This window comes from Drosophila hydei, unplaced genomic scaffold, assembly GCF_003285905.1.
Source record: "Drosophila hydei strain 15085-1641.00,03,60 unplaced genomic scaffold, DhydRS2 tig00000215-arrow-arrow-pilon, whole genome shotgun sequence".
NCBI classification, from domain to species: Eukaryota; Metazoa; Arthropoda; class Insecta; order Diptera; family Drosophilidae; genus Drosophila; species Drosophila hydei.
In genome coordinates this window covers 255122-282158 of record NW_022045687.1, presented here as the reverse complement: position 1 = coordinate 282158, position 27037 = coordinate 255122, and the positions used below count along the sequence as shown (strand labels likewise).

The 27037-nt window shown below is 38.7% G+C and overlaps 1 protein-coding gene across 1 annotated transcript in view; it reads left to right on the top strand.

The window, feature by feature from the left end:
• The first annotated feature begins 24023 nt into the window (after nucleotides 1-24023).
• LOC111598861 (teneurin-a) overlaps nucleotides 24024-27037 on the top strand; it is a 168811-nt gene continuing 165797 nt past the window's right edge. Inside the window, exon 1 of the mRNA XM_023314305.2 lies at nucleotides 24024-24438. The gene's annotated coding sequence lies outside the window, so the exon portion shown is untranslated. The remainder of the gene's footprint in view (nucleotides 24439-27037) is intronic.

The window sequence follows — 27037 nt, the reverse complement described above, 5'->3', positions numbered from 1 at the left end:
ATGTACTTTATATACTTTATGTTCTTTATATACTTTATATACTTTATATACTTTACATACTTTATATACCTTATATACTTTCCATACTTTATAAAATGTACATACTTTATATACCTTACGGACTTTATATAATGTCCGCACTTCGTATACTTTATGTGCTTTTGAAGTAAAGTGAAGCTTTTGAAGTATAACTTGTTTGCCCTGTTTAAACGTGCCTTAAATTTCATTCGCCTCAATCCTCACTTTTGCCTGTGGGCCTTAGTTAGCTCTTGATTATTTTTCTTAATTTCTTCGACACTTTTTCTTGCAACATTGCAACAATTTGGCTTTAATGAGCGGCAGCTGCGACCGCCTCCAAGTATGCAACAGCTTTGAGCGTATAAAAGGTGGAATTCTTGACGTAAAATGTTGCATAAAATACGGCCGGGACTGCCGCAATCCAACACCAAGCCCCAACTTCTATACCAATTGCAGCCGCCCCGCCCCAACGCCATTTACCCTATGCCTAGCCATATCCGCATCCATATTCCTGGTCCGTAGTGCCGCCTCATCTCGCAGCACTCCAGAAACATAATATGCGGCTACGCAATTATTTTGCATGCTCCATTTTAACAATTTAAAAGAGCGGGCAAAAAAAGTCCAAGCATATGCTGTTTCATTAACAGACAAGACCAGCAGATACCCTACAAATGGATATTAGACAATAATTCTGTTTTATTTGAGGAACTTTTCGAAGAGTTCTGTGTGAGCTGAAACTGGCACAGCTACGCGCTGCAGGGTATGCACAGCATTAGCTGTTTCGACCCGCTCCGGCACAGCTCAACTCTACAGGGTATGCGCTGGCTGAAATGTGAACAAGTGCAAGGCGAAAATGAACGAATGAGTGACTGGGCCAGCCAGCAGCCCCAACCCTGACTTAATACCCCTCAAATGGTATACGTACATATATATGTGGGGCATTAGAGAGTCGTTGAATGAGACAGGATGTATACAGTATATAGGATGTAGTCCCATATAGCATGTATGTGTGTGTCTGTGTGGTGTGCGAAGGGAGCGTGGAATGCGACTCCAGACCGGGACAGCGACCGGGACTGCAATTCGTTTTCATATGCACGCTTAAGTACGTCGCAAGTGTGGAAAAAAAGTATCAACAACAACAAACAGTTGCCAAAGCGAAGAGCCAAGAAAATATTAAGTTAACACACACAGACAGACACTCGCACACTCGCACACTCGCCCACTTCAGAGCAGAAAGTCTGCTCAGTTTTTATTTACTTTTTCCTCATTTTCTATTCTTTACTCTGTATTTGTTGGGCGCCCTTTTTATGGCAACTATTTTCTCATTAGCAGCGAGCCTGAATGCCTTTGAATTCTTGCTGCAACCGCTGCCTGCTGCTAATAAAAAGCCAACAAGATCTGCCACGCTGCAGTGTTCCGGTATGCCAAGTTCTTGGCTTGACCTGTGCGCCGGCATTTTTCACTCTCGACATAATTAACAATCGGCTGCAAAAGAATTAAAATATTTTGTGCTTCGGGCAGCCTCTACAAATCTGTCAGAAGTGCAGCTGCAGCCTAGGCTCAACTGACTGACTTTGCTTTTGCAATTTACAGTTTACAATAAGTTCTTAACATTGAAATTTCGTTTTCTTTTCCAATTTCAAATTTTTGAAATTTTTTATATTTGAAATTTTTATTTAAATTTATTCGAAATTTATTTTAAATTTATTCAAAATTAATAATAGATTAATTCTACATTTATTCTAAATTTATTCTAAATTAATTATAAATTAATTCTAAATTTATTCTAAATTTATTCTAAATTTATTTTAAATTTATTCTAAATTTATTCAAAATTAATTATAAATTAATTCTAAATTTATTCTAAATTTCTTCAAAATTTATTCTAAATTAATTATAAATTAATTCTAAATTTATTCTAAATCAATTATAAATTAATTCTAAATTTATTCTAAATTTATTCTAAATTTATTCTAAATTTATTCTAAATTTATTCTAAATTAATTATAAATTTATTCTAAATTTATTCTAAATTTATTCTAAATTTATTTTAAATTTACTTTACATTTATTTTAAATTTATTCTAAATTTATTCTAAATTAATTCTTAATTTCTTCAAAATTATTCTAAATTAATTATAAATTAATTCTAAATTTATTCTAAATTTATTCTAAATTTATTCTAAAATGCTATAAATGTTTTATGGCAACTTCTTTAGATTATCTCAGATGCCATAACTGTCAAGGCTTATCTGCCCGAGCCTCGACTTGAAATATATCAAATAATCCCTTAAACCTTTCCTAAAGTTATACTCTTTAGCTCATTGCCCTTCATAATTATTATCATTTCTGTGTTCTGTGGCAACAGCAACTTTTTGACTTTATTTCAATTTCAATTTTGTATTTCTGGAGCGCATAAATGGCAGCGATTATTGTTGTTGCATGAACAATTGACTAATTGTTAGGAAGGTGGTAGATAGGAAGCGCTGTAGAAGATGTCATTTAGGGTTTTGTTCCGTTTCATATCTTGAGTTTCGTTTCCGTTTCGTTCCGTTTCGCTGGCTGCTCAGACGGTCTGCAGCCTGTAGCAGCAATCGAGTGCGAGAGCAGAAAGTTCAAATCGCTTCAATTCGATGCGATTCAATTCGATTCATTTGCTTTGAATTTCATTAAAATTTTCGGTTTTCAGTTTTGGCTGTGGAGGGGCAAGTGGAATAGTTTTCTGCATTTCCTGCGACAGCAATTGATGCGATGCATTTCATTGTATTTGCCACAAATTCAATGCATATTTAGTGAGAGCGAGAGAGCAACATGTGACTTGATTTGCTGTCTGTTTGACAAAACCGCACAGTATTTAATTACATATCAAAATGCATTGTATGTCTAAATAGAATCAACTCGAAACATGCACATACACCTGCAACACCTGCTGTTATCGCTGTATCCTAACGCATTCATAGATAAAACGCACGCAGAGTCGAGCACAAAATGTTGTATTATGACCAAACATGCAAAACAACCTCATTACCAGAGCACCCACACACACACACAGACACAGCACGAGGGTCGGCCATTGTTAACACACACGACTACACACACACTCACACACACCCATACACCAGCAAGCATCTACTTGTGTGTGTGGCTCTTTTCGTTGCTAACGAAATTATTGACATCGTCGAGCGCGAACCTGTAAAAATGTACTCAAACCTCGAACCTTACAACAAGTCGATGTGGAGTCGACTTCCAGATGCGCTCACTTTCGTAATTCCCAGCAGTCTAGGCTAGACTCGACTACGATTCATAGCTTTCATAGTTGCTTTGGCCTGTTTCGGCTGTGGCTTGACTTGCATCGAGTTACGGTTCGCCTTGTGAACTGGTTCAGCTATTGATTCCGATCTAAAACTTTCTTTTCGATGCGCTGTGAATGAGAAATTGAACTGTGCCCATTCCTAATTGGCCTAAAATTTTGATTCGGCTTATGAATCAGCGTTTGCTGTAAATGGTTCAGCTTACGGTTCGCATGCAGGACTCGCTTGAAGAATTGGTTCGGCTTGTGTTTGCTTCAGTTAACTGTGCCCATTCTCTATTTGCTAAAAGTCTTGGCTTATTCTAATCATTCCTTCAATAAGGTTCAGGAATTTTGGTTTTGGTATTGATTTATTGGAATTTTGTTTATTTGGTTTATATATGGTTCGACTGTTGTTTCGCTTGTGAACTTGTTTTTCTCTTGGTTCCGTTGTCTATTCCCAATAAGACTTTGCCTAAAAGCTGAGTTCAGCTAGAAAACCCGACTTTATTTTGCTTCATTCTCATTCATAAGCCTGGTTCAGAGCTCACTTTACTCCCAATTGTGGTTCGGTTCACTGTTCATACATCAGGCACTCATAAACTCTATATATATTTTTTAAGATATCAATCCGAGCATAACTATGACTAGCTATAGCTATATTCAGCTCCAAAATTCCCTCCAGCTTAGACGCGGACTGACAATGCCATGAGCTCCTGCTGCAAGGGTGCTTGAATGTCGCCATCATCTATCTAATGAATGCAAATATAGCCACAATAAGTGTTATTACGAGCACACGCCTGTGTGTGTGTGTGTGTGTGTGTTTATATATCAACTTACATGTGGGCAAAGTGAAATGGCGAAATTAATTTTCATGTTGCGCTACCTAAAAATAACGCGGCTTCATTAACGTCAGCAAAATGGTTGGGGCGAGGCTCTTTGCTACCTGTTCAAATGGAGCTCGGGCAAAGGCGAGTGAAAGGCAAGGCAAGGCATCATCATATTTGCTCTATATTTATGCATCGTTCAGCTCGCTTCTGCTCATTAGAGGCATTAGATAATGAGAGATAGTTCCGATTGCGTTCACAGCTCAGAGCAATCCGACTAACGTCACTGAGCGAGAGAGCGAGGGAGGCTTACTTGATGTAAGTTAATCGATGCTGCTCAGTAATTTTGGTAAAAGTAGCGAAGGCAAGTGCTTGTTCCATAGTAAAGATATATTGTATCCATATATAGATTGATATAGCAGCTGCATCCCAATCCATTAAGAGCAAATCCAGTGACCATTTCGTTGTGTCTCTGTGTCAGCAATGTCTCGGACTGCTGCACTGGACAGCGCGTCGAGTAATCTGGGATATGTTTCGGTGTCCGACATGCGGCTGCGTGTGTTGGGCACGTGTTTGAGGTATGTCGAGCATGGCCATGTTTATTACTCCTGCTTCGAGTGTATGGGCAGCGGGCAGACATGCAGTGCGACCCCTTTCGGGTGTGACAGGTGAAATGCGCTTGAGTCGACAGGCAAATGGATGCAACAGATGCAGAGACATTTATGAGATGAAAGTTGAATGAAGAAATTGCTAGAGTGTTAAGCGAGAAAGAGACGGAGAGAGCACGTATGAGCTCGTATCTCTCTGTTTAATTAAATTTTATTTGAAGAAACGGTTCAGGAAGTGCTTCAGTGCTTTCGTCTGCAATCTAGAGCTAATCCTATTTGGCATGGGCAATATTATTAGAAATAAATTCAAGTGCTATCAGGAGTATTTTTTAAACCGGTTCGAAGCTGGTTCGCAGTATTCTTTAAGCTAGTGATTTGCATGAAACCATCAATTAAATTTATTATACAATGTTAAGCAACTGAGGAGCAACTCTAATATGAGCGCAAAGCACGCCAATTGAACCACTTTGAAAGTGGTTCAGCATTTTAAATGGCTGTCTGCTTGAACTGCTAATATTTGATAATAGAACTAAAGCTAGCAATAAGGGAAAACATTATGAATTGCTTGCAAAAGCGAGTTAGCAATGCTTTGCGAACCGGTTCGCAAGTGGTTCAAAGTTATATTTTTATGCAAAGCAATTGAAAGTAGAATCTCTAGCAAATGGTTCAAGCAAACATGTTTCATATGAGAACGCGCATTAAACCGGTTCGCAACTGGTGCGGTTTCATACATTACTATAAGATTGTGTTGCCTTTATTTATGATAAAGTATAACTCTAGGACTTATAAAAGTCATTGAGCAAACACATTTATCATTGACCCTTGAACCGGTTTACAAGTGGTACAGAGTTTATTTAGGCTAAGCAGCTGAAATCAGCACAAAAATCGAAATAAAATAGCTAAAAATTTGGAACTGTGTTGAGCTTAAAGTATTTCTTAAAACATCTCAAATAGACCAATGGAACGGTTCGACAACTGGTTCAGATTACATGTTCGAATGTACTTCAGCGTTGTCTCCGAATTGAAAAGATTTTATGAAAATTACCATGAGAAACCCGTTCGACAATTCGTGTCAAGCCAAAGCAAAGCAAGCGTATCCAATGTCCAGAGGGTCCGGTTCGGTTTCGGGGCCAATGCGATTAGATAAATGAAAATGCTTTCGCACATCGGCCCGAAGCGTTGCCAGCTAAGCTCTGCTAGCTGTGCAAGTAATGGGCCACTCGTGTTGCCTTTTGAGTGCATTCAAATGCGCACTCATCAGATCAGAAGCCAAAGTGTCAGCTCCCCAATTGCCACTGTAACTGTGCTGGTCAACTCCTTGTCAAACTTTGGGGACTTGGACTGGAGCTGAAGCTGGACACTCATAAAAAGTTGCTGTTGCTGGAACGACTAATAACAGGCAGCGTTTAAGGAGCTGAGCTTTCATTTAATGCAATTGCCATTAAGTTCACTTGACGACACAACCGAAAACTCTGCCCTGGAGTCAGTTCCAGTTCCAGTTCAGAGCTTCAACGTTGTGTGTGTGGGGGTGGAAGAGCAGAAGGTCGCCGGCTGCTATTTATTTTCATTTTCGAGCATTTATGGTTTTATCTCTTACGCTTCCACGCACCACTTTCTACTTTCTGCCACACTGTAGATACCCTGTACTCCATAGAAAATGTAATGAGCAAACAGTTGAAGTCAGTAAGCTTGGCTAATCGATGGGAGAGAAGTTATCGATAAATCGATTGTGGCTTATCGATAACAAATGCATATCAAAGCGATATTTTAACAAGGTATTTTGAAGAGAACAAGAGCTCAGCTTGTCAAACTGAGTTACTGACTATTTACAGGGTATCTGCAAGTCGTGTATCTAATACAGAATTATTTATTTAATATTGATTATTTATGTGTATATGTATAGAAGAAGAAGAGCAAAGCCATGAATCAGTGTTAGTATATTTAAAGGTTCATTACAGGGTATTTCCCAGTCGAGCACTTTATGGACACAGCAGTTTGAACACTTTTGGCGTAACGCTGCCATTTGTAAGTAACTAAACACAATAAGAAACTCAAACGTTTTTACAGGGTATCAACTAGTCGTGCCACACATATTTTTAAGCTATCTACCTAACACCCCCACATCTGGCTTGCCCCTGCGAATCTCTCTATCTGTGAGCTATACTCGACTCATGCTGACACTTTGTCGTTTTTATCGTTTCAGCGTTAATTCGGTTAAGCACTTAAAGCAACGTCAACGGCTGCCCAAAAAAAAAAAAAAAATAAATAAAAAAGAGGGCGCGGTCCATAGGCGGCATACGCCCATGTGGCCCACAAGCGGCCGATGCGACGTCAATGCGTTGACTACAACAACAACAGCAACAACAACACGAGCAACTTCAATAAGAAAAGCCAAGTCAAGTAACAAACGAGAACAAATTGCTTGGCCAAGTTACGTGCATAGTTCAATTGAAGGTGAAATCCACTAGCTGACGGACAGCGAGAGAGTGAGTGAGAGAGTGAGGGAGGGTGTGTGCCTCGGCCAGTACCCGCATCAACATGTCCAGCAGCCATTCGGGCACAATTGGCCGTAAACGCGTTGGCAGCGGCAGCGCCATCGGCAGCGAATTTTACTATGGCAGCAGCATAAGTGGCTCGAACCCCAGCGGCGGCGTTGGCAGCGCCAACCCTGCCGGGGAGCAACAGCAGCTGAGGCGCCAACGCTCAGCCGAATGGCACAGCCATCGACATGGACACGGCTACGGAAGCAGCAGCGAGGATGAATATCAAAATACCGCCCAGGCAACGGCCTTTGATACGCAGCTGTTGGCCCAGCTGCTGCTGCAGAGTCAGCAATTGGCAAGTGAGTAAACGACGCACAGACACACACAGTTACACAGTTACACAGTTACAGTTACAGCTACTTACATGGCAACGTCGTGGCTAAGTAAGCGATTTATAAGTCGGTGGAGCCAACTAAATATTCATTATTTTATTTAATTGAATTATTCAGTAGTCATCGGATCTAATCCGCAGAGGCCCAACAAAAGTTGGCTCAAGGTCAAGCCCAGAGACTGGCAGTGATTGCATGGACTAGTGCATACCCTGTGCCTGCGTTGGGCGCTAGAACTCACAGGATTCCCAAGCTGTTCGCGTCCAGGGCAGCTCGATTGGTTTCACTGGAACTTGCAACTTTTTCAATTCACATCGCAGTCACTTGGCCTGAAGCTGCAACTACTGTTGGTCCATTTCCAGGGTATGCTCTAGTTGAGCAGACGCTTTTAGCTCGTATTCTTGTCGCTGCTTTGTTAGTTTCGGTTTTGTTTTTGGCCGAGCTTTGGCTCTGATTGGATTCAATTCGATTCGAGCCAACGTGCCGCAACGCATTGGGATTTGAATTGCATTGATGGATTTTTGGGATTTGGGTTCGGGTTTTGGGTTTTGGGTTTTTTTTCATTGAAGGACTAAATCACTTGAAGTCAGGTTAAAGCAATTTTGTCCTTTCCATACCCTGTACAGAGGGCTCGAGCAATAACAGCTGAGACTTAGCTGAGGTCTGTGGTTAGACAGCTCCGAACGCGTTCAAAAGAACTGCTCTGTGAAATGAACTAAAAAAACCTAATTGGCTCATGAAATACTAAGAAAGTGAACTAGTTCTTAAGAACGATATAGTTCGTTAGCTTCATTAACTACTAAAAAAGTGAACTAGTTCTTCAAAGAGATAATATAGTTCATAATGAACTAGTTCCATAAATGAACCCATAATGTTCGCATTATTCAAGTGCTGCTGATCCATTGCAAATGTTCTTAAAATGAACAAACTAGTTCTTAGGGCACTGCCCAAAAGGGAACTAGTTCCCAAAATGAACGACACAAACTAGTGTGTTCTTGAATTTTTGAACTGATCTAGTTCTTCAATTAACCAAAATTGGCAATATTTTCGTGAATTGCATTAAAATTGAACTAGTTCTTTAAATGAACGATGCATTTAATTTCGCTCAAAAAGTGCTCATTAATGCCACTAGTGCCTTAAGTGCACGACATAATTTAGTGTGTTCATGAACTAGTTCATCTTATGAACAAAAATGTCATTGTGTTCATATACTGCTACATAGTTGAACTAGTTCTCAAAATGAATGAGTATATTACTCGTATAGAAAATTGAACTAGTTCAAAAAATGCATTATAATAATCTGAAAATAATAAAAAGTTCAGTTTGGAACTAGTCGCGTACAGCTCTAGTTGGCTGAGCTGCAAGCGACTAGTTCCAAATTGAATTTCTTGTAATTTTATTTGTAGATTGTATAAGTTAGTGTTATATCTTATAATGATCAGATAGAGCTATATGATGTGTGCTATATAATCGTATACTTAATGAACTTGTGTGTGCCTTAGTTCACAATGTGAACTAGTTTAACTTAAAATTGGCCCAGCAGCGAAGGCCTTGGTTCAAATATATATAGACATCTTCAAGACTTCAGTTATATTATGCAATACATATAGATGTCGCTCACTCTCAGCATTTTCCATGGCAAAATTGCTGGCTTAATGAAAATGTTGCGCAATTTCAACTGTTCCCGAGTGCGAAAATTGCGAATTTGATATTGAATATTCAATAAAAGCTGCGATTAATTTGCGTTTCCAGTGCGTTGGGGCTGATAAAGATTGACTAACTGAAACTGAAGCTTCAATTCAATTACGAAAGCAGCTGAAGTGGCGGCGATGGCGATGGGGAATGGGGAATGAGGCAGGCTGGAGCGTAATCGAGGGGCAGCTGAGGGTCTCGCAAACAGCGCGCCTAATCGAAGCATAAAACGCAAATCGGCGTCTGTTGTGCGATTTTTATGTTCGTAATGCATATTGCGTTTTGTTGTTGCTCTCGTTGTCTCTCTGTGTGTGTGTGTGTGTGTGTATGTGTGTGTGTTTTGCTTTTTATTGTCTGTTAATATTTAATGCAATTTACGATTCATTTTTTACAACCTCATAACATTGGGTGCCTGCACAGCCGCTGGGGAGCGATTGTTGCTCTTTGCACAGCGGAGCCTGTCTGCGGGGGTCGTCCGTTGGGTGGCGGGGGGTTGGGGCAGTCCGGGCGTGGCAATGTCTAAATCTGTTGGACGACCTCTTGAGAGCATATTGGGCGCATCACGAACTACATTTTGAAGGTTATGCTGAAGGTTTTTAATAGATGCTTCATTGAGTTGTTAAACGAAAGTCATTTGAGTAGAATGGAATTTATATTGCCAGTGCGTAACGTAAACATTGTCAGATCTAGGCTAAAATGCATGCGCCAGCTGTTCCCAAGACATGTTTGCTTAAACAGGCAACTGTTCTCAACGTGTATATTAAAGGCAAGGGCAATAGACAGAGAGTGAAGGAGAGATACACAGTTACACTGGCTAAGTTTCCCTGCTGTTCCCAGCTAGTTATCAGGAACACAGCTGTTCAACAGGGCAACAATTGTGTAGGCATTTCAATTCTGTTCTCATACTGCTCCAAAAACAAAATATAGAAAACTGTTCTCATTTAGTTACACAAATTGTATACTGCATCATAACTGTTCTCACGCTCAAATTATTCAGTTTTGCTTACGCTTGCTACCACTAAGAAAGTTAAGCTAGGCAATGTAGTACTGTTCCCATTCTATTTCCACAAAGAGTCAGTTAAGTAGACATATCGAATATTCTTTTTAATCTGTTCCCACATCATTTTTGTAGACATTAATCATAAGCGAGCCACACTGAAGTACTTAACTCTTCCTGAGCTGTTGCTTCAGAGAGAGACAGATCGAGAATAGATCGAAAACTGTTCTCATTTTGTTCTGAAAACCACTAATGAGCTGTTCTCAATGCATTCCCACATCAAGACCATGCACATGATTGTCGCAGTATTTTTATTCGGAATCTGTTCCCATAAAGTAGCTAATAGTCATCTAAATATATTCATATATACAAATTGTGTTGTGAAAAATTAAAAGTGAGAACAGTTCGCAAAGTGTTCCCATTAAAAAAAACTGTGCTCACATTCAAAATGTGTAACAAGAGAATACAAGACATATTAAATAGAAATTTTTACTCTAAAAACTGTTCCCATTCTAAGCAGCGTCTTCCTCTTCGCTCTGCTACAATCGCGTCGAGCTGGGAACAGAATAAAAAGTTTTTGCATTCGTTGCCTATTTCCAGATTCAATGTGCGATCTGACCAAAAACTGTTCCCATATTAGTGCCAAGACCCATACTAATTCTATCCCTCTCTTTCTTTCTCCTTCGCCAGGCATGGAGCACTACAATTCGGACTGTGAACCGGACTATCTGCGCAAGCGCGATCATCGCAGCGAGGAGGCTAGCCAAGCAGAAGTGACCTACGCCCAGCCGCATCAGCGAACTGGCGCTGGCTCTGCCGCTGGCAACGTGGCAGCAGCAGCAGCGGCGCAGTCGCCGCTCAAGCTGGCCACCGTCTCGGCCAGCAGCGCTGCCATCAAATATCCCTCGAATGCCAACCTGGGCCTGTTCCCCAACAGCAGCAGCAGCAGCAGCACGACGCTGACTGCGGCGCCGCGCAGTACAAATCCCTTCCTGAACGCCAAGTACGCCGCCGAGGAGGCGGCCCTCGATGCCGGTGAGGGCAGCAGTAGGGGCGTGGCGGCAGCGGCGGGCGGCTACTTGCTGCCAGCGTCGGCTTCCTCGTCGACAGCCGCGTCGAGCAGCCGCAGCCAGCGCAGCGGCGCAGCACGCAGCACGCTGAACCGATTGAGCGGCATGACGAGCTCCAGCAGCGGCGCCTCGGCCCTGTCCGTTAATCGCAGCGAACGCGCTCTGACGCCGCTGCAGCAGCAGCAGCAGCAGCTAACGGTAAAGCAATCGCTGCAGCTGTCATGCGATCCAAATGAATTTGCGGACAACAACAGCAGCGGCGAGTCGGAGCCACCGCCGGAGCCGGCGCCGCCGGAGATACCGCCGCGCACTCAATCGCTGCTGATGTCCTTGCGCAAGCATTCCGACTACAAGCTCAAGTACGAGGAAAAGGGGGACCAAAAACACGAGGAATTCATACCGACCAGCCAGCTCCAGAAGGGTAAGTTCCAATTCCCGACGCTCAAAAGCTTTCTGTTCCCAACAAATTTCCCTGCTAAGGCAAGAGAATTTCCCCAGAGCTTTTTGGGCCAATCTAACATGACAAACTTTACAGTTACCGTTCTTCATTTAACATGACTGACTTAACAGTTACTGTTATGACTACACTTAACATGTTGCTGCTATAACTAACAGCAGTGTAAGCTAACAGTGAGAGCTTTAAAAGCTTTTAGTTCACATTGAAATTGAAGTAAGTTGACAGAGTGTTGCCTTTGTATATGAAAATTATTGACATATTTTATTTATTTTTTTTTTTTAATTGAAATTATTGAAAAAATAATGTCTGCCTAAATCAGACTTATGAATGGGAACAGTCTTAATTAAATATACTTTATGGTCAACAGCAAATAGGAACAGTTTGTGTCTGTTGAAAACTTTATTTAATTGCCGAAAATTTTATGGTATTTTTTATTTGAAAAATTCCTGAAGTGCAATGGGCACAATTTTGAGCTGTTAGAGGCAATATGGGAACAGATTTTCCAGCCTTAAATTTAAATTGAAATTTAAAGAGGTAGAAGTTAGTTTAGCTATATATCTTTATAATAAAAATGGAAAAAAAAAGAGTTTCTTCCCAATTTAACATAACTTCGAGCATAATAATTGGACTAATATATATAATTCCCGTTTCTTCCTCTTCTACAGATTATATAATCAGCGATAATCTGCGCTCTGTGGAGCAGCAATTAAAACCCATTTCTCCAGGCGACTCACAGGGGTAAGTTTCATTTGCATATACTCAACTTAGCGCTAATTACTCGGCTTTTAAGTAAGTTACGTATATTTATATATATTTAAAATAGGTATTTAACATGACTTACTATTTGCTATATATATCTATACCTATATAATATTAAGGTCTAGCTTATTTCTAATTAACTCAAAAGCCAACTGCTTGACCAACGCGCACCACGCGCCCTCTGCTCTGTGTGGGGCTCACGAATGTTAAGTCGCTGTTAAGAGTAGAAAATCTGTTTAGCTGCGATACCTGAGAGTTGACATAATTCCCTCAACTGACCACAAACTTAGCTAAGAATTCTGTGAGCTGTGAACAGCGAAGCTGAAATGTTCTGTAATTTATTCAAATTTTTATTTATGATATAGTAATAAGGGACCTTTATATAGCTATATATATATATATATATATATATATATATATATATATATATATATATATATATATATATATATATATATATATATATATATATATATATATATATATATATATATATTCTTGAGAACAATCAATGACAACTTATCTTTATAAATCCACTTTATCTAATTGACTTGCAAGTTCTAGATATATTTATAGATTGATTACTCTATTTTTCCATAAAAAAAACTGTTCCCATTTTAAAACATATTTAAAGTTATGTTAAACAGTTTTAAACGTACGTAACATTTGAGTATAGAAACAATTTCTAACGTATATAGTGTGTTCTCGGTCTAAATACTCTTCTCACTCCTCTAATTTACACATAACAAACTGTTCCCACTCTTAAACTTTGTTAGTACAGGCTGAAAACTGTTAGCATGGATAAAAAGGACTATCAAAAGCTATTCCCAATGCAGAAATTCAGCAGTTAAAACAAAAAATAACTGTTCTCACTATTGAACTTTGTTCATCTAGACTAAAAACTGTTACTAAATATAAGGCGTAACTAACAAAAATTATTTCCTAATAAGAAATTTAGTAGTTAAGGCAGTAAAAACTGTTCTCATGCATAAAGCTTAAACGCAACAAACTGTTCCCACTCTTAAACTTTGTTAGTATGGACTAAAAACTGTTGCCTGACATATGATATGACAGTAAAACTGTAGGCAGTAAAAACTGTTCTCATGCATTAAGCTTAAACGCAACAAACTGTTCCCACTCCTAAATTTTGTTAGTATGGACTAAAAACTGTTGCCTTACATATGATATGACTAAACAAAAACTGTTCTCAATTTAAAAGCAACAAAAACTGTTCTCATTTCTAAAGTCAACAACTATTCTCATTCAAAGAGTTGCACAGCACAGCAGACTGCCTTTTGCCTCTGTTGACTGGCTTCGCTCGCTTTCTTTATAGTTGAAGTGTGTACGCTTCAACTCATATTTGTAATACCCTGTACATAGGGTATTAGAGACATGAAAGCTAACCTCAATGCTGCGACAAAGGCGAAAGAAGTTGAAGAAGTTCTTGGAGAGAGAGGGAGAGACAGAGAGGGGGGCGACGGGCTTGGAAGCGGCTAATAGGTGCTCGGGTCTCTGGCTTCAAAACCGCCAACCAGCGAATGTGACGCTCAACAACAACAAGTAGAAGAAGAAGCAGCAGCAGCAGCAGCAGCAACAGCAGCTGCTGCAGTTGAGCTACAATAACAAAGTGAAGCGAGGCTCATGTTAACGGCAATTAAATCTGCAAATGGTTTCGCATTGGCAGCAGCAGCAGCCACTTGGACGCCCACACACAAACAGAGAGAGATATGTGCGTGTGTGTGTGTGTGTGTGCGTGTGTGTGTGTGTTTTCTGTTTGTATTTGTGTTTATTCGCATCTCCATTGTAATCCTTTGGCCAGCGAGTATGAGAGAGCGAGCGATAGAGGGAGCGAGTCGAAAAGCCGCAGCGACCCAAAAACTTCAAAATGGAGGATTGCGGAATGATGTGGCATGGGAGCAGCTGCTCCTCCTGCTGCCACTTGCTGCCACTTGCTGCTGCTCCTATTCCTTCTGTCGGCAAAAGATGTCCGTAGCATTTTGTGGTTTTGTAAGCGGCTTTCGCTTCGCATTTTGTTTGCGCTTCCGCACTCATCGGTCACAGCGAACGGCGGCCCCAGCCCCGCTGCGCCTGCCACCTGCTGCGCCGTTTACATGTGTTGCGCTGCAAGCATAATTAAAGAACTCACTTGCAGATTACGTGGTTTCATAGATGCCCCAACCCACCCACCAGTCGTCCTCTGGCATTGGCATATGTGCGCCTCCTGCTGCAGCCTGCCCCGATGCCCTGTGTTCGTATCCTGTGACTGCGTTCGCTTACTTTGCGTACTCATAGCATTAACGTAAACGTTTCGCAGTTGCAACATTTTCAACGTCAATGCCGCTAATGTACGGCTAATGATTGTCTGGCCAGAGGCTGGCCTGGTCTGAGCTGGGCGTGCCAGTTGATGGTCGAGGACTGCGAATGAGCTAAGGATAATGCCAACTGGATTACAAGTCTCTGCTTGGATATACATAAATATATATATATATTTAGTGTGTAGGGGTATATTGGCTGCTCTTGTCAAAGTTAGCAAGCAGTTTAGCATGAGCAATTAGCTGCTGCACTTTGCTTAAGTGACTGTCAGTTAGTTTATCCTGCTGTTAAATATTTGATGCATCAATTGAAATGCAATTTAAGCATATCATATTTCGATTTTTGCTAGCGATAATTATCGAACTGCAAAAGACTTGACTATGTGACGCAATAGCTGTATGAACACTCATTCTCGGAACTAGTTCAATGGAATCTGCTATCAAATCTCAGTCGAAAGAGTCATCGAACTGCTTTGAGAATGTCGAGCAATGTCTGCTCAAGGCAGAGCTTTCAACTTGAGTCGCAAACAAGGATGCAGGTGCCACAGCTGAGCTGGGGATGTGCAAAGGACATGCCTAAGATGTCGATTGACAGCGCTGCTAAAACTGGACACTGCTACTGCTGCTGTTGTTGTTATTGTTGTTGTTGTCGTACATCCTGCTGGCCGTGCCGTTGACAGTCGTCAGGCGCAGCTACTTAGATGGACATAAAATTATGATTACAGCAAAATACCACATGTCACACGATATGAAGCACAATCATAGCCAAAGCGATATATATACATGTATATATATATATATATATATATATATATATATATATATATATATATATATATATATATATATATATATGCGATATATTCGCTAGTCGGAAATGGGCAAACGGCGCTAAAACCCAACCGCATGCAGTCAATAACCGCGCCTCAGACTAACGACTAACGACCATCGTCAGGGATTACACCGAAAAGTATATATAAAAGTGGCAGCTGTGGGGCATGCCCGACTAGCAGTTATGCTAGAAGCTGCTACGCAGCGCTGGGTATGTGGAAAGAGTGAAGAAAGAGAGGGAGAGAGAGACCAAAGAGAGCTAACTACAGCTCCAATAGCTGTGGAGCGCACTTAGAGTAGCTTTCAAGGAGGCTAAGACTAAAAGAGAGAAGGGAGAGAGAGAGAGAGAGAGAGAGAGAGAGAGAGAAAGAGAGAGATACAGACAGCGCGCGAAAGACAGATAATGATTAAAAAAATATTTAAAAATTAGCAAAAATAAATAGAAATTTCCGAAGCAAAGCCTTTGGCTCAGCCCAAGCTCCCCTTCTAGCTGCCTTCGTCTGTCACAGGGTATTTCAAGTATAACAGAAATGAAAGAGCGCAAAAGATACGTAAAGTAATTCATTACAATAAGCTCACGAATATGCCATAAAAATCGCGTGCGCTCGCCTTCAACAAAAAAGGACATTCACAGATGGAGGAGGAGAGAGAGTGTGTGGGAGGGGCAGAGTGAGAGAGCAGATAGATGGAAGCATCTGTGTTGGAAAGTGATGTCGTTGCTGGTGGCACATCCAATTGCCACAAGACGAGGTCACGATACGATGATACGAAACCAGCTCACTCAAAGGCTGTTAATACACTACTGCAGGCTGTCCAGAGGAGGCAGATAGACGGACGGACAGGCGGACGGACGGACAGAGGAGACAGTAAAGTTGGCTGCATATGTAACTCTAAGTACGAATACTTATGTAGCTAACTGTATTACATTTCTATGAACATGTCAGCGTTGCTTGCCACACACTCAGTCCCTCTCTCTCTCTCTCTCTCTCACTGTCTGTCTCTCTCTGTCTCGATCTCTGGTTTGATTGAAAGCCCTGCACTCGAAGCATGAAATTGGCAATTCGAATCGTTTTAGCTGTAAACTTTCGTGCCTTATAGAGCAGCCAGTGCAATTGTTATTGTCCCGCCTCTCGCAGCTCGAACTGAGGGTTAGCTATATATATATATATATATATATATATGGCCTAGGCTGTGGCATTAATAATACATTTCACTGGATTACATCAAGGCTTTCGAGCTGCCATTTATTTTGTCGCCGTCACGATAAACGACGACGGACGACCGGGGGTTGCGCTGCCGCTGCCGCTGCTGAAGGGCATCGAGAGGCTGGCAAAACTTAAATGGATCATTCATGTGGTCGGTGGCTTACTTGACAGAACAGCTGTCAGCTTGTTCAATTCAATTGTCACTTACAGCACTCGGCGAACGGCGAGATGTCAGTTCTGATATTTGCATTTCCAGCCCGCCCTCAGTCCACTTTCAAGTTCAACTATTTTTGGTAACAATTATTGAGTCGTTTAGTCGTTACTATTGGCTAAGCTCCTTTCAATTCACTTTCAACTTCAGAATGAAAAAAATATTATATGTTTTATATTTTAGCTTTCAATCATGCACAATTCTCAGTTACTTTCAATTCACTTTCAACTTATTTATATTTCTTATATATTTTATCACCTTAAATTCACTTTCAATTTGCTTTCAATTTCTATTCAATTTAATTTTTTATATTTTTTTGTAATTTATTTTATTTAACATATGTTAAGTTATATATATGATAATATTTTAGCTTTACAATTATTCTTCTCCTCTTCAATTCACTTTCAATTTCCCATAATTTACTATTACCAATAAATGTCAAAAAACTACTATTTGTTCAATATTTGTTGTCATTTTTTTTAAATTTAAATTTTTACATTTTTTTTATATAAATTTGAAGTAAAAATAAAATTTTAATTTTAGTTTTTATATTTATGTAACATTCAACTCACTTTAATTTGCCTTCAATTACAATTCGTTCTTCAATTTAGTTATCAATTTAAATTTTTAATATTAAATTTTTGTTAAATAATTTTGAGTTACTTTCAATTTCAATTTCAACTTATCCTAATTTATATAAATTACATTTAAAATAATATTCATTTCAATGTCAATTTCAATTTCAATTTAAATTAATCCTAATTTATATATATATTATTTATAAAATAATATCAATTTCAGTGTCAATTTCAATGTCAACTTTAATATCAATTTCACTTTCAATTTCAATGTCAATGTCAATGTCAATGTCAATGTTAATGTCAATGTTAATGTCAATGTCAATGTCAATGTCAATGTTAATGTCAATGTCAATGTCAATGTCAATGTCAATGTCAATGTCAATGTCAATGTCAATGTCAATGTCAATGTCAATGTCAATATCAATGTCAATATCAATGTCAATGTCAATGTCAATGTCAATGTCAATGTCAATGTCAATGTCAATTTCAATGTCAATGTCAATGTCAATGTCAATTCAAATGTCAATTTCAATATCAATGTCAATTTCAATTTCAATGTCAGTTCATTCTGCAAACTTCTATTTATCTTTATTCCATTTCCTTTTTCAATTCAATTTGTACTCAAATTCAATTTTCTTCTTCAATCACATGTTCAACCTGCTGCAACTTTCAATTCTAATATATAGCTAAATAGCTCGCATTTATATACAATTTTTACCATTTGTCTCAATCTGCATTTTGCTTAAATTTATGTTCAACAATTTCCGTTCAATTTCAGTCTTCATTCAACTCGTTTTGAATGTTTTCGCTTCAATTTGTTAGCCGAATTCCCAAGCCCAATTTGTTTGTCTATCAAAATATTTAGATGCCGAACTTTTCAACAGCTTTCAATCAATCTAAAGATTTCAATTCAATTTCAATTCAACTTTCCTTTCAATTCGTTGATTTATGTTGTCTGCTTCTTCTACCTTTTTCCTCACTTTTTTTCATATGTTCAGGGTCAATATTTTAACGTATTTCAACGTCAACAAATGTTGATTTCATTGGCAGCTCGTTAAGCGTTGAAGTTTTTTCTCTCTGCGCCGCCCCCGCCCGCCGGCCACGTCTTTTGCGAGTTTTCCTCTGCGAGTCGTTTTCCTTGAGGAAGACGCACGCTGACAGCTGAAGACGTATGATGGAAATTAATAAAACAAGCGTAAACACTTAAAAGGCGCTCCGGCTCCGACGCAATCGATTCCACGCGATTGACTCTCAGCTGACCCCGCCCCCTTGCCCCCTCGCCGCCGCCACACGGCCCATAAGACGCTGCCACAGTGAGGCAAAAAAAGTAATTGAAAACAATCATTAAGAAAGGGCTAAAAAAACGAACTGAAAAACTTAGGTAGAGCCCTATCTTTCATCCCCCCTCCCCCCTCTCTCACGCTCTTCTTCTATGTGTATCACTTAATTATAACTGTACACACGCACACACATCTCTATATAGCTGGTGCTGCCTCTTTGTTTTGGGCATTCCGATATTTGTATTATTTCTTTTCGTACACCTCGCCAGCTGCTGCTGCTGCGACGCCGCTCTCTGTGGGATATGCGGCGCAGACAGCGCTTCAGTGTTTACTTTTTCACTTCATTAAAGGAGTTGCTTGCTGAGTTACCGCTCAGCTGAGCTGTTTCGTATACCCTGCAATCATTACTGCCCGAGCTGGGTCTTCGGCTGGCTCTGTCGCGCTGACTTCGCTCAGCTGACCTCAGGGAACTAGGCGCTGGCTCATCCTAGACCTCTGATATTTGGTATGTGGCTATATATGGGCTTTACTTACATAAATATATTCAAAATGTTGACTGCTTTCAGAGAGTTCTCAGAGTGCATCAGTATTTGTAGTGCATATGATTGACTGCTGTTAGTTCTTTTTACTTTTCAGACTCATTTTACTCTTTCCCTACTTCATATGTCCTCAAGGAACTAAGAACTGGTTCAAGCTAGACCTCTGAAATTTGGTATGTGGCTATATATGGGCTTTACTTACATAAATATATTCAAAATTTTTAATATTTTGTGCTACTTCTCGAGTAACAGATACAAATTATATAAAATATTTAAAAACTTTACCTAAAGCCAGTCACATATAAACTAGGTATGGTTTAGTCGAGTTATGATAGGCCTAAAACTGAAGTTTGGGCTCATCTATGGCAGTATTTATCCATTATGTCTCCTCTACATACAGGGTATTAGTTAGTCGGTCACTCCTTGAGCTGTTATTACCGCACAACAACGAGAGTCGTAGGAGTTGTACAAGATATTCAAAGAACGACGCGACGTCCAACTGTGCTGAGTCTCGAGACACGGACCACGAACCACAAAGCTGAGGCTTAAAGATGGTAGCGAGCGAGAGGGAGAGAGAGGGAGAGTCGGAGAAACCCATCCCCTTGCATATTATTTATTTCTTTATTAATTATTGTTTTGATACCTCTTCGCCTGACTCTGCCCCACTGGCTCGACTCCATCCATGTGGGACTTGTGTCTCTTGGGTCACCGGCAATGTTTCTGATTTGCATATCTAGGCAGCGCGGGGGTTCCTCCATTTGTAGTCGCAATTAGCCAAAGTTGGACTTCTTTCACTCATCTGATATTCCCTTAATTTCGCTTAATTATCTTCAATTGTTTAATAGCCGACTGATTTGGCTTAATTACACTTTACAAATCGCCAAATTAGCCGGCGGCAATTGAAGTTGAATTCGCGACGCTTGGAGGCAAGGTTCATAATTGACCGGCTGCATTCAATGGATTGAATGGGCTGATTGAATTGACTGATTGAATTGAACTTCAAGCTGAACTCTCTTGATTATCGTTCGATGCTGCAGTTGCCCTAATCTTCTTCATATGCAAATCGAATGCGAATTGAAACAGGTTGAAACGCAATGCGAATCGAAGGGAATATTTATAGCCTAATTCTTTATTGAAATTGAAAGATTGAAAGCAAAAATAGTTGAAAATGTTCTTCAATTGAAGTTGAAATTGAAGTATTGATGTTTGAGTGAAATTTAATTGAATTGAATGAATGTTAAATGCATAGTTGAAACATAATTGAATAACATATTGAATTGAATCTGAAAATTGAAACAAAAATATTTCAAAATGCTCTTCAACTTGATTAAAAATAAATTGAATTGAAGACAAACTAAAAGTTATTCAAATTGAAAAAAGGTTAATTGAATTGAAACAGGTTTAAGTGAAGTAAAGAATTGAAAGTGATGAAACTCAGTTGAATTGAAAGAAAAAAAATTGAATTCAATTGAAACTGAAGTAAGATTTGATGAAGATTGAAGTTCTCTTAGAATCACGGAAGAAGTCAATTTTCATTGGGTTTGTGTACTACTATTTTCATGAACTCATCTGTGTTTAACTTACGCATTTTCATTTTCTTAACTCTCTTCTTAAATGGGATTTACTTCATGCAAATCGAATGTACTTTCCAAATAGATCAGTTTTGCCTTATTCACACACATACACATGCGCGCGCGCAGATAGCGATGCTTACCTTGCATATAAATCATATAATATCATATCGTTTTACCAACAACAACAACAGCCAATGCGGGCCCACGCAGCAAATAGCTAGAGAGCAGCATGAGGAAGAGGGAAGAGGCAGAAGACAATGAAGAATAACAGTCTCAGGCCTCGGACCTCAAGTGGCGCTCAAAGCCGGCGCTCAAGTGTGTACACACGCACACATTCACACACACATGCGTGTGCTATACAAATGATGAGAGCGTAACAGATTGAGAGAGAGAGAGAGAGAGAGTGACCGAGACAGGCTGGCCAGCCATCGCTCATGTGAAACTCATAAATTCACGCCGCAGACAACGGCGTCGTCAGCAACGACGACGCAATTAATCTGCCTGCCTGCGCAGTCGCCGTCGTATTCGCCTTCGCCTTCGCCTTCGCAGTTGCCGTCGTTGTTTGCCTTTTGCGCCAGCGCAGCTGTTGACAACGTCGCTGTCGCCGCCCGCTGCGCCCGTTGATTGACCTTATTATTTTCCGTATGCGTGTCTATGCTTGTGTGCGTGCATGAGAAATGTGCCCAAAATGTGTTGTAACTGTTTATCGATGAGGGACAACAACTGCAGTTTGGCACTTGGTGCATACTTTAAGCAGAGAGAGAGAGAGGAGGATGAGGCTTTTGCGGTTGCGGCGAGGTGTCATATTACGTCTTGAGTTGGGTCTGTGGCGGCAGCGCAGCTTGCGAAAGCCGTTGCTGCGCCGACGCCTGCGTCGCCTGTCATTTATAAGACTTGAGGGCGCATTTATCAATTATAAGAAGCTGCGTTTAGCATGATTAAGAGATGGTAAAAGATGCCATAAGCGATATGTATCGATAATCGATATTCATTTATGCATATTATTGGTAAATAAGTACCTCAGAAAAAACTATCGATTGCCTCATGATGCACTTGAGTTAGCTCAAAAACTATTTTCACTATTGATATATTATCGATTTACACGCTAAAGTCGATTGCCAAGTTATCGAAATATCGAAAAATATCTCATGTTCATAGAATATACCCACATTGTGTAAGCTATAAAAGTTTATTACGAAAAACAAAAAAACTATCGATAAATATATCGATTATTTAGTTTTTCTATTCTGGCTCTTAAACTCTTATATTTGCTAACGCCTTAGAATCCACTGAAACTTCCAACAAGTTGTTTCCGAAACGTTGCAAACTTAGCTAAGTTCACAACCTGCTTGGCGCGCTCTCCTGTAGCCTGTATAAGAGCTGCCTTTACTATAAAAACTGTGCTACGGCAGCAGCTCTTAAAGGCGCTACGAAGAGAACGCCAAAGTTACATAAATATTGTTGTTACGAATAAGCAAGAAACTTTGCTTTATATCTTATCTAAATTTTTTATCCAATTGGGAAACGAAATAAATCAAAATGGTGAAAATTTAACAGAAAAATATAATAAATAAAAACATTTTTTCCATAAATGAATAAAATATATAAAACATAAAATAAAAGCAAACTTTTCTATAATTCTATATTAAATATTTTTTATAAATTTTTTTTGTATATATTTCTTGTATATGTATTCTTTCAATTTTTATGTAATCAAAAATTGGCATAAATTGTTGAAAAATTGATTGAATGGCAATTAATGCGGGCAAACTGTTATACGCGCATAATGCGACGCAGTAAACAAGATGGAACAGCTGTTCGACTTTAGCGGCAGCAGCGCAACAACAGAAACCTGTGGCGGCTAACAGGAGCGCTGTCCTGTAAACTGTAAACACGTTCAACGAGCGTATAACAGTCACGTGCGTCACCAGAGAGCAACAGACTGTGAGCGCGAGAGAGAGCGAGAATGAGAGAGCGTTCACTGTGATATAACAGGGCTCTTTGAAGCTGTTTGTTTATTTTACTGTTAGCGTTTACTTTAGACAACAAATGCAATTTGTCAATTGCGGACCTGCGGATGTTTACAAAAAAAATGAAGAGTTGATATTATATTGGAAAATATTATTTATAGATAAATTCGAATTACACATTTCTTATATTTGTAATTAATTCTTAATATATGCTATTTTTAAATCGCATTTTAATAAATTTAAATTTATTTTAAATCGATTTAAGCACATGAATTATTTCGATGTGCTTGCCAATTTGGATGGGCTAGTTAACAGTCGCTGACCGCGGCTTACTAGTCCCTGGCGCTGTTAAGAGCAGCATCAATGTAATCAAGCCGCTTACAGAGGCTGTGAGAGCCACCCGCATGTCTTACATCTTACAGAGAGCGCAACGCCTTAACATATGCGGCAGCGCGCTCTCGCTCTTTCGCTGTTGTGCTCTCACGTGTTAAGCGGACAAGCAGTCAGACGGCAGGCAGGCAATAACAGCAGCGCCAGAAGCAATAGCAGCCATCAGAAGGCAGCAAACAGCAGGCAGCAGGCACAAGCAGCAGCCATCGTGACGGGCACGCGTTTAGTTCTGTGCGATTCATTGAAGCGTTTGGACACGTTATCGGTGCGTGTGTCCCCGTTAATCAGCGCCAACCGATTTCGTTCGTCTCTCACTGTGTGAGCGCGCGCGTGTGTGTGTGTGCGTATATTTTGCTTTGCGCCTCTGAGTGTGTGTGTCCGCGCGTGTAACGCGCCTTACAGCAGCCCAAAACCAAGCAAATACAGTTACAACAGCAACAAAAACAACAGAAACTGCACATAAATATCATCGTTATTTTATTTGTGCATCTTTTGTTTTTACGGTCGTTCGGGCATACTCTCTATTTATTATTTTTTTTGCCAATTTTTTTCAAGTGCAAATTCTAACAGCAACAACAACAAATACGCAAAAGGACTTGCAAAAAATCGAGAGTGTGCGGTAAAGTACCGCTAGAGTGTTACGCGTGGAATACTAACGACAACAACAACAGCAGCAGACGAAGAAGTAGAAGGAGGCGAAGTAGAAGCAACAACAATAACAGTTGTTGCAGCAGCTGCGGCGGTTGGTTTATTTTCTTCCTTCTGTTCGTATATTGGATATTTCATTGCTCTGACGAGCAGAGAAGAAGAAGAAGAAATAGAAGAAGTTGTCGAAGAAGTAGAAGAAGCAGCAGCAGCCAAACGTCGCGCGGAAACCATTTTGCAAGTGCAGCGGCAGCGACAGCGACAGAGGCGTCGACGTCCACAAAACCACAATTGCCAAAGGAAGCAACAAATGTAGGTCAAATACCGTTATTAAACACTTTCCAAACTATCCCAAAAAGACAACAAACTAAAATTAATTAATTGGGAAATATTTTAAACAAATATATAAAAATTTTTTTTTGCAACTTTGTGCGCCATTCACTTTACGCCTTTACGTTTCGGTGCGATAAAAATAGTTGAATGAAAAATTATATATAAAAAAATTTGAAAATATAATATTAAATGATTTTACTATATTAAAAAGTTATAAATAGAGTGCAATTAGGTTTGCTTTATTAGAAAATAGAATTGCTATATGAAATTTGATAATATAATATGATATTATGGTACATAATAACATATTAATATAAATATAAACAAAAGCATTAGCATTCAAGCTTTATTTCCTCTTCAATGTTTGGGGAATCAAGATATAAAAATATTATTTCAATAGAGTTCATGGAATTAGAGAATCTTTCTGCATGTTTGCCACAAGATTTTATTTTAGGAAAAAATGAGAAATTAAATCCTAAAACGAAATAAAATAATTTAGTTAAGAAATTCATTTTAGTTTCGCAGAAAACAACAATAAAACAAAACAAAAAAATAAATTTTGTTTTGAACTAAAATTGAATCAAATATTACAATTAAAAAATTAATGTACATTTTTAAAATAAATAAAAAAATTAAAATTCAATAAAAGTAAATATGATAAATAATTTAAATTGAAATAAATATAATAAAATAATTCAAGTGAATAAATTTAATAAAATATATGAAATTCAAAATTAAATAACAATAATATGAAAACTCAAAAGTCCGCAGACATAGCGAAAATCTTTTAGTTAAAGCAAAAAGTCAATGTTTTTTTTTATTTAATTGGTTAAAGCAAATGGCAGAAAAAACAAGACATAATAAACAGAAACAATAAACAAATATAAATATTTATATATATTTATAAAGTATAGTTCATAGATTTAATATTTACACACTGATGAGCTTTTGACTGATTAATGGTAGACATTTTTTATGTGTTTTGTTTGTCTTTGAATTGCTCATTTCTTATGCTCGCTCGCTAAGTGAAAAGCGAGCATATTGGTTTGCTGTGCAAAGTACGCCCGAGGACTAGGACTTTGAGCTCTATAAAATATGTAAATATCAAAATGATATTGTTATGTTTAGAGTCAGATATATTCTTCACAGTCTCAGTGTCGAGTAATGCAATTACTCCTCTGTTAATCAGTTCGTGCCTTTGGCGAGTATTGTGCAGTCGGTTGAGCGCGACTGCAAGATTTTTAATTTCATTTTTTTATTGCCTTTTTCATGTGTTTTGCACTGCATTTGTTGTTATTGTCTCTGTCCAAATGTTGTGCCTTTGGCGGACCATAAACCCAGCCGACGGCATTTTACAAAGCGAACTCGTCACATTTTGCAGAACAAATATGTAAATAGAAAATCGCAGCAGCTGGCAAATAGTAACTTGTAGTTCCACAATTCTAATGGAACTGTGAACTTGAGCTCGTTATCTCGGGCAAATAAATCGTTCAGCTTAAACAATTTTCTCTTCTGGCAAATATGGCAGAAATAGGAAAATATATTTGAGTTCGCAAAGATTTTTGGCACAAATATGTAAAGAATTTATATCTGCAAGTTAATGGATATGTGATTTATAGTTTTAAGTGAGTGTGGGAAAAAGAACAAAACAGAGAATACGATCAAGCTATTTAAATAAACTGCAATTGCACAAAGGATATTTACAGCTTTGCTCATAAAAATAGTAGTGAGACTGAGCACTAAATTTTGGACAAAAGTAATAAAGGTTGAGAATTTAGTGATTACCACAATGTTTTGAAATGAATATTAAGATTGGCATATTTTGTTGTTAAATAACATATATTTTTTATTATTAGCTTATGTGCACTTCGGTGCTTGCGGAAGAAAAATTAATAAAATTTAGTTATTCATAAAAATAGTAGTGCAACTGAAGCCTAAATGAACATTAAAACAAATATTAGAATTAAAATATTTTGTTTTCAAATGAGATGAATTCGTTTATTAAAAACTTAGGGACAGGTGCGCTTTGCTGGTATAGGCAGAAAAATTAATACAATTTAGTTATTCATAAAAATTGTAGAGTGCGAGTTTGTAGTAAATGTGGACAATTTAGTGATAAACACAATAATTTGAAAAAAATGTTCTTAAAATGGAAAACCAAATGGGTTGTTCATAAAAATAGTAGTGGCTATTAAAAAATGAGTGCAGCACTACTATTTGTATGAACAAAAAATTTTCTTTATTAAATTAGCCTGCAAAGAAAGTAAAACAAAAAAACTAATTTGAAAACTTGAAGACAGTCAGAAGAAACTTGTTAACAATTTTGAAAGCTTCTTAATACTAAACATTTTAAAGCGATAAAATGCAGCACTAATAAAATATGCTTTTAAATAATCTACCTATGTGAAATTAAAAAAAAAACTTGTTTTTAAAGTTAAGCAGAATAATAAAAATATGTTTTATTGATTGCTTCGCTTACAACGCAGTAAATTTACGTGATATCAAAGGCTTTTCCAATTGAGTAAATTTTCCATTTCACATATGCTAGCTGGGTAAGGGTAGAGATTTTCATTTTGGC